Raw genomic sequence first — 7,500 nt, 5'->3', positions numbered from 1 at the left:
GATTGACTAAAAGAGAGGAGTAGCGAAAATAAGTGGTATCATAACGATAATAATGATAATAAAATGACAATCTTGATAAAATTAGTAATGAGAACATTTATAGTAATAATGATGATGATAATCTTAATTAATATCATAATGACATAATAATGATACCAAATACGATGATAATGATGATGATAACAATAATAATGTTGATAACGATAAAAAATAGTAATGATAATGACTGTAATAATGAAGATGACGATATTTAATAAGATCATAATGGTGATAACACTAATAGTCATAATAATACTGGTGATCACAATGATGAAGATAAAATGTTAACAATAATAGTGTTTATAACAATGATAATCTCTCTCTCTCTCTCTCTCTCTCTCTCTCTCTCTCTCTCTCTCTCTCTCTCTCTCTCTCTCTCTCTCTCTCTCTCCCTCCCTGCCTCTCTCTCCCTCCCTCCCTCCCTCCCTGCCTCCCTGCCTCCCTCCCTCCCTCCCTCCCTCTGTCCCTCTCTCTCTCTCCCTCTCTCTCTCTCTCTCTCTCTCTCTCTCTCTCTCTCTCTCTCTCTCTCTCTCTCTCTCTCTCTCTCTCTCTCCCTCTCCCTGCGCTTCCTCCCTCCCTCCCTGCCTCCCTCCCTCCCTCCCTGCCTCCCTCCCTCCCTCCCTCCCTCCTCTCTCTCTCTCTCTCTCTCTCTCTCTCTCTCTCTCTCTCTCTCTCTCTCTCTCTCTCTCTCTCTCTCTCTCTCCCCTGTTTTGTTAATCTCTTGTACTTAATCTTTCCTCAATCGCCTTTTCTGTCCCTTCCCAATGTTTTTATTCGTTTCTTTGTTTCATTTTTCCAAGTCTCTCTTTATTTCTCTCTCTTCCTTCATCTTTCTCTTACATCTTCCTCCATCCATTTCCTCTTTCCTCTCTCCTTCCCTTTCTTTATGTTCTTCATCCTCCCTTCCTACTCTTTTTCTTCCTTTTTTCCTCTTCGCCCCCCTTCTCTCTCTCTCTCTCTCTCTCTCTCTCTCGCTCTCTCTCTCTCTCTCTCTCTCTCTCTCTCTCTCTCTCTCTCTCTCTCTCTCTCTCTTCCTCCTTTTCCGCTTCGCCCCTCCACGCTCTCTCTCTCTCCCTCCCTCCCTTGTCCTTTTCCTTTCTTCCTCCTCTCCCTGTCTCCCCTCCTTCTTCCACCTACATTTAAGGTAAAGAAAATGAAAATAACGAGAAAAACAATTCGTGATATTATTGACACCAATAACCAATTATATTTCTGTGTTTCCTTAAATTATATAATACTTCTTTTTTCTTTTGTATTCATTTCCCGTGTTCGTTTTGGGCGTTTGCAAATGGTTTATATTTGTTTACTGATTCATTTCATTTGCATTCGTAAAAGAAATGTATTGTCTGTTATCTGAGATTTGTTTTTGGTTCCCATCATTTTATCTGATTACCTCCTTCCCTTTCGTCCTCTGCCCCTCCTCTCCCACCCTCCTTTCATCCCTCCGTCCTCTACCCCTCATTCTTTCCCTTCCTCCCTCCCGTCCTCTATCCCTCCTACTCCCTTCCTCCCTCCCGTCCTCTGCCCCTCCTTCCCTCCCGTCCTATACCCCTCCATCCTTCCCTCCCTCCCTCTCTCTCTCCCTCCTACTCCCTCCCTCCCATCCTCTGCCCCTCCTTCTTTCCCTCCCTCCCTTCCTCCCTCCTTCCCTCCCTCCCGTCCTATACCCCTCCCTCCTACTCCCTCCTTCCCTCCCACCCTCTACCCCTCCCTCCCTCCCTCCTACCAAACCCCAAAGCCTTCAGTCCACAAGACTCGCCCTCCGGCAAGAGTCCTTCGTAGGATCCCCTTGTTTACGTAGGTCTCCCTGATGGCCCTGAGGAGGACGAAGGAGGGGAAGGAGGGATCAGACCCTCTCGAACTCTCCATCTCGAATGAAGGAGGAAGGAAGGAGGGGCGGGAGGGGATAAGTAGGGCGGAAGGAAGGGGAAGGAGGAGGAGGAGGGGAAGGAGGAGGAGGAGGGGTGGGAGGAAGGAGGGAGGAAAAGAGGAAGGGGTAGGATGGAAGGGGGGAGGGGAGGGGAGGGGGATTTAGGGGGAAGACGAAGGGAGAAGAGAGGATAGGGAAAGCGGAAGGAGAAGGAGGAGAGGTAAGGATGGGAAGAGGAAAGGGCGAGAAGAGACCAGGAATGGAAGAAAGTAAAGAAAGTAAAGAAAAGAATGGATGGAAAAGGAAAGATGGGGAAAGAAACAAACAAGGATGGAGGAAGGGGGAAGAGAAGAAGGGAGGGGAGAGGGAAGGACAAGAGAAAAGGGGAGGGAGACGAGGATAGGGGAAAAGAACTAGGAAGGAGAGAGAGAAGAAGAGAAAGGGAGGGAGAGAAGGAGAAGAGAGGAAGGGAGGAGAGAGGGAAGGAGAAGAGAAAAGGGAGGGACGAGAGGAAGGGGAAGCGAAGGAGGAGGAGAGGAATGGAGGAAAGAAAGGGGGAAGCGAGGAAGAGGAGGGGGAGGGGGGAGGGCAAGAAGGAGGCTTTAGTCGTTAAGCCTCGTTAGCGCTGAGGCTTTCGGAGGGGAATTTTCAGATTTTTCTCTTTTTTTGTTTGCCTTCCTCTCTCTCTCTCTCTCTCTCTCTCTCTCTCTCTCTCTCTCTCTCTCTCTCTCTCTCTCCCTCTCTCTTTCTCCTTCCTTCCCTCCGTCCCTCCCTCCCTCCCTCCCTCCCTCCCTCTCTCTCTCTCTCTCTCTGTCTCTCTCTCTCTCTCTCTCTCTCTCTCTCTCTCTCTCTCTCTCTCTCTCTCTCTCTCTCTCTCTCTGTCTCTATGTCAGTCTGTCTCTCTGTCTCTGTCTCTGTCTCTCTCTCTCTCTGTTTCTCTCTCTGTCTCTCTCTCTATCTATCTATCTATCTATCTCTCTCTCTCTCTCTCTCTCTCTCTCTCTCCCTCTTTCTGTCTGTCTGTCTCTCTGTCTCTCTTTCTCTCTCTCTCTCTCTCTCTCTCTCTCTCTCTCTCTCTCTCTCTCTCTCTCTCTCTCTCTCTCTCTCTCTCTCTCTCTATCTATCTATCTCCCTCTCTCTCTCTCTCTCTCTCTCTCTCTCTCTCTCTCTCTCTCTCTCGTTCTCTCTCTCTCTCTCTCTCTCGCTCTCTCTCTCTCTCTCTCTCTCTGTCTCTCTCTCTCTCTCTTTTCTCTTTCTCTTTCTTTTCTCTCTTCCTCTCTCTATCGTCCCCCTCTCTCACTTTATTTACTTATTTAATTCTTGTGTTTTTTTTTCAAGATTTGTATATTCCCTCATTCATGCGCTCACCCGTTTTTCTGTTATTCTTTCACTTTTCAGTTATTCTTTCATTTGTTAATCATTCTTTATTCATTCGTTATTCTTTTATTATTTTTATTATTCTTTATTTATTCGTTATTCTTTCACGTCTCAATTCATCTATCTGTCTGTACTAAGACAATATATATATATATATATATATATATATATATATATATATATATATATATATTTTTTTTTTTTTTTTTTTTTTTTTTTTTTTATAAATGCAGTGAAATGCAACTGCAAATGAAACGAATCAGTAAACCAAATATATGAACGAAACGAAAAGGAACGCAAAACCAAACGAAAAAGTGTTAAATAGTGTAACAAGGAAACGTTTAAATATGATTGTTTGTAAGTGTTAATGGTATCACGAATTGTTTTGCTGGCCATTAGTCACTATTTATTTCGTAAGCTTTTTATTTACTACTAGTAGTACTAAGCATAATGATAACGTTTATAGAAGTAACGTTTATTATCATCATTATCATGTTATTATTGTTATTGCTATTACTATCATTATCATTATCATTTTTATTATTATTATTATTATTATTATTATTATTATTATTATTGACATTATTATTGTTGTTATTATTACCATTACTATTATTGTTTATCTATTTCATATTATAATTATGATAATAATTATTATTGTTATCTTCATTGTTAATTGTTACTATTACCATTATCATCATCATTAACATCATTATCGTCATCGTTATCACCATTATCATTTATCAAATGATGCATTTACACATTCATTCGCGCATCTCTCCAACTTCCTTTACCTTCCTCATCATCTGTTTACCGTTATCCTTTTCTCCGGTCGACTTCCTTAACGGGAAAGGCTAGATCAGTAGCAACTCGAGGTGGTGTCATGGCGTCTGTCTTGAGGATTGTTCAATGAAAATACAACCATTAAAATAATTATTTTCCATCATTTTTGAAAATTGAAAAGAGCAAAATGATCGACCGCATTCACAAAGCATCCGTTACTTTTGTGACGTCATCAAAATAAACCCTCTTTCACTCTCTCTCTCTCTCTCTCTCTCTCTCTCTCTCTCTCTCTCTCTTTCTCTTTCTCTTTCTCTCTCTCTCTCTCTCTTCTCTCTCTCCCTCCCTCTCCCTCTCCCTCTCCCTCTCCCTCCCTCCCTCCCTTCCTCTCCCTCTCCCTCCATGTGATTTTTTTCTCTCCAAAAATAGAATCAAACACCATGCCACCTCGAGTTGCTACTGACCTCGCCTCCCCCCCCCCCCCCTTCCTGAACACAGTCTGGGTATAATTCAAGTTCCGTTGACTCGGTAAATTCTCGCGTTTGTAATTGGTAATTTATGCTAACTGGGCCGCTCGCTCGTTAGCCTTGAGTGGGGGGGTGGGTGGGGTGGGGGGGGAGGAAGGTATTTCCTTTGTATAATTTGCTCGTCTGGGTTCGATTTTTATGGTCTTTGCTTGATGTGTGTTTGAATGTGTATTTTTTTTGTTAAACATGTATATATGCCTGTGATTATAAGTGTACGCATTTATGGACTGGGATGTGTATCTGTGTCTGGTTTTGCACACACTGGTACATGTACACAGCTAGACGAATGTATGCACATATTATATATACATATCCAAGCAAACGATACACACACACACAAAAAAAAAAAATACGTACAGAATCATGCGCACACATAAACAAACAAACACATGCATGCATAGAAAAATGCACGCGCACTTAGATAGACAAGAACGTATATGACAAAGAAGCGAACTCGTTGACAAAGGAACACAGATACAGACAAACAATCACGCACACAAACAGCCTCACTCATACAGCTAAACAATTACACGCGCACACACAGACAAAAAACAAAACAAAAACAAAAACAAAAAAAATCACGTAGACAAACAACCACATTCAAACAACGACATACATAAACAAACAACGACACATCAACAAACAAACGAACCAACCACCACATACATAAACAAACAACCGCATTCAAACAACGACACACATGAACAAACAAACCAACCAACAACCACATACATAAACAACCACACACATAAACAACCACACACTTAAACAAACAACCGCACACACAAACAAACAACCACACACGTAAACAAACAACCACACGCGTAAACACACAAACGTACACACACACACACACAGTATCTAAATTTATCCCGTCTCACCTCCTCTCTCTCCTTCAGCCTTAAATCACCGACCGCCTTTCCACAACCTACGAAGTCCGGATGGAAATAGCAGCCCAAAGGATTTATTTCCCCGGATGTGCGGGAGAGAAAGAGTGGATGGCGGGAGTGAGGGAGTGAGGGAGGGAAGGGGAGGGTGGGAGGGAGAGAGGGAGGGAGAGGGCGGGAGTGAGGGAGAGAAGGAGTGAATGGCGGGAAGGAGGGAGTGAGGGAGGGAAGGGGAGGGTGGGAGGAGGGAAAGGGTGGGAGGGAGTGAGGGGAGGGAAGGGGAGGGTGGGAGGGAGGGAAAGGGTGGGAAGGAGAGGGATGGAAGGGAGAGAAGGAGAGGGTGGGAGGGAGGGGAAAGGGTGGGGAGAGAAGAAGAGGGTGGGAGGGAGTTAGAGGGAGGAGTGAGGAAGAAAAGGGGAGGGTGGGAGGGAGTGAGGGGAGAGAAGGGGAGGGTGGGAGGGAGTGAGGGAGGGAAGGGGAGGGAGGGAGGGAGTTAGAGGGGGAGGGTGGGAAGGGGTGAGGGAGAGATGGAGAGTGTGGGAGAGAGTGAGTGAAGGAGTGGGGGAAGGGAAAGAGTGAGGGCGAGAAGGAGAGGTTGGGAAGGAGGGAGTGAGGGAGGGAAGGAGAGGGTGTGAGAGAAGGAGAGAGGTGGGAGGGAGGGAATGAGGGAAGAAAGAAGAGGGTGGAAGGGAGAGAGAGAGAGTGAGGAGAAAAGGAAAGGGTGCGAGGGACCAAGATAGGGAGGGAAGGAGTGAGGGCAAGAAGGGGAGGGTGGAAGGGAGGGAGTGAAGGAGTGAAGGAGAGGGTGAGAGTAGAGGAAAGAGGGAGATAGGGAGTGTGTGAGGGAATGAAGAGGAGAGAATGAGAGAGTGAGAACGGGGGAGAGGGAGGGCAGGAGGGAAGGAAAGGTAGGAGTATATGAAGGAGTGAGTGAATGGGTGAGGAAGGAAGGGAGTAAGGGAGTGGATGAGTAAATGAGTGAATCAGATATATGATTTATTTAATAACATTTATAGCCCTACGATAGTATTCTTGATAACCAGAATACATTTCCTTTAGCATAATACAACAACTCGACGCAGAAATAACCAAACTTAGAGCTAAAAATAACTAAAAAAAGGAAAAAAAAGCAGTTTCTACGAACCCTTATCCTTACATGACATACAGACGTACGTACACGTGTGTATGTGCTCATGTGTACACGATTAAACCCGAGATATGGTGGGGAGTGACAGGTGGACAGTTACACCCGTGTTTCAAAATGCTTGTGAATATTAATTTTGAATCTTGACTTCTACGTGAAACCCTCGAAAAAACATAAATGAAATAAGTCAGTTGAGTGAAATATGAGAAAGGCTTAAGATTAATATGAAACATACATACTTACGTACATGTATGTAGGTGTTTGTGGATAAAGTTTAGTACGTAAACTTAGGTGCGGTTTATATGGCGCGGACCTATAAACATGAATATAAATGCTAATAAACAGGCAGAACCAACCATTGACGCACACACACACACACACACACACACACACACACACACACACACACACACACACACACACACACACACACACACACACACACACACACACACACACACACACACACACACACACACACACACACACACACACACACACACACACACACACACACACACACACACACACACACACACACACACACACACACACACACAAACATACACACACACCTACTCACACCATACACAGACGCATTAAACACCTGAAAACACCAACACACATACACAAACACCACCACATAATTATTCTGTATCAGACAAATATAAAAAAAACGCACAAACAGTCGTACACACACGCGCGCTTACACACACATAAAATAAACAATCACACATGTCATAGACCAACACTGACAACATAAACAAAAAGAATGACAACTTCGGGTTCTGTGATCTACAAAAGAGAATAGAAAAAATAAATGAAAATGTGTGATGAATACCGTGGAGAATGGGAGATTGAAAAAAAAGAGTGAGA

This window comes from Penaeus vannamei, chromosome 29 (assembly GCF_042767895.1).
Source record: "Penaeus vannamei isolate JL-2024 chromosome 29, ASM4276789v1, whole genome shotgun sequence".
Lineage (NCBI taxonomy): Eukaryota > Metazoa > Arthropoda > Malacostraca > Decapoda > Penaeidae > Penaeus > Penaeus vannamei.
This window is presented reverse-complemented; position numbering follows the sequence as displayed.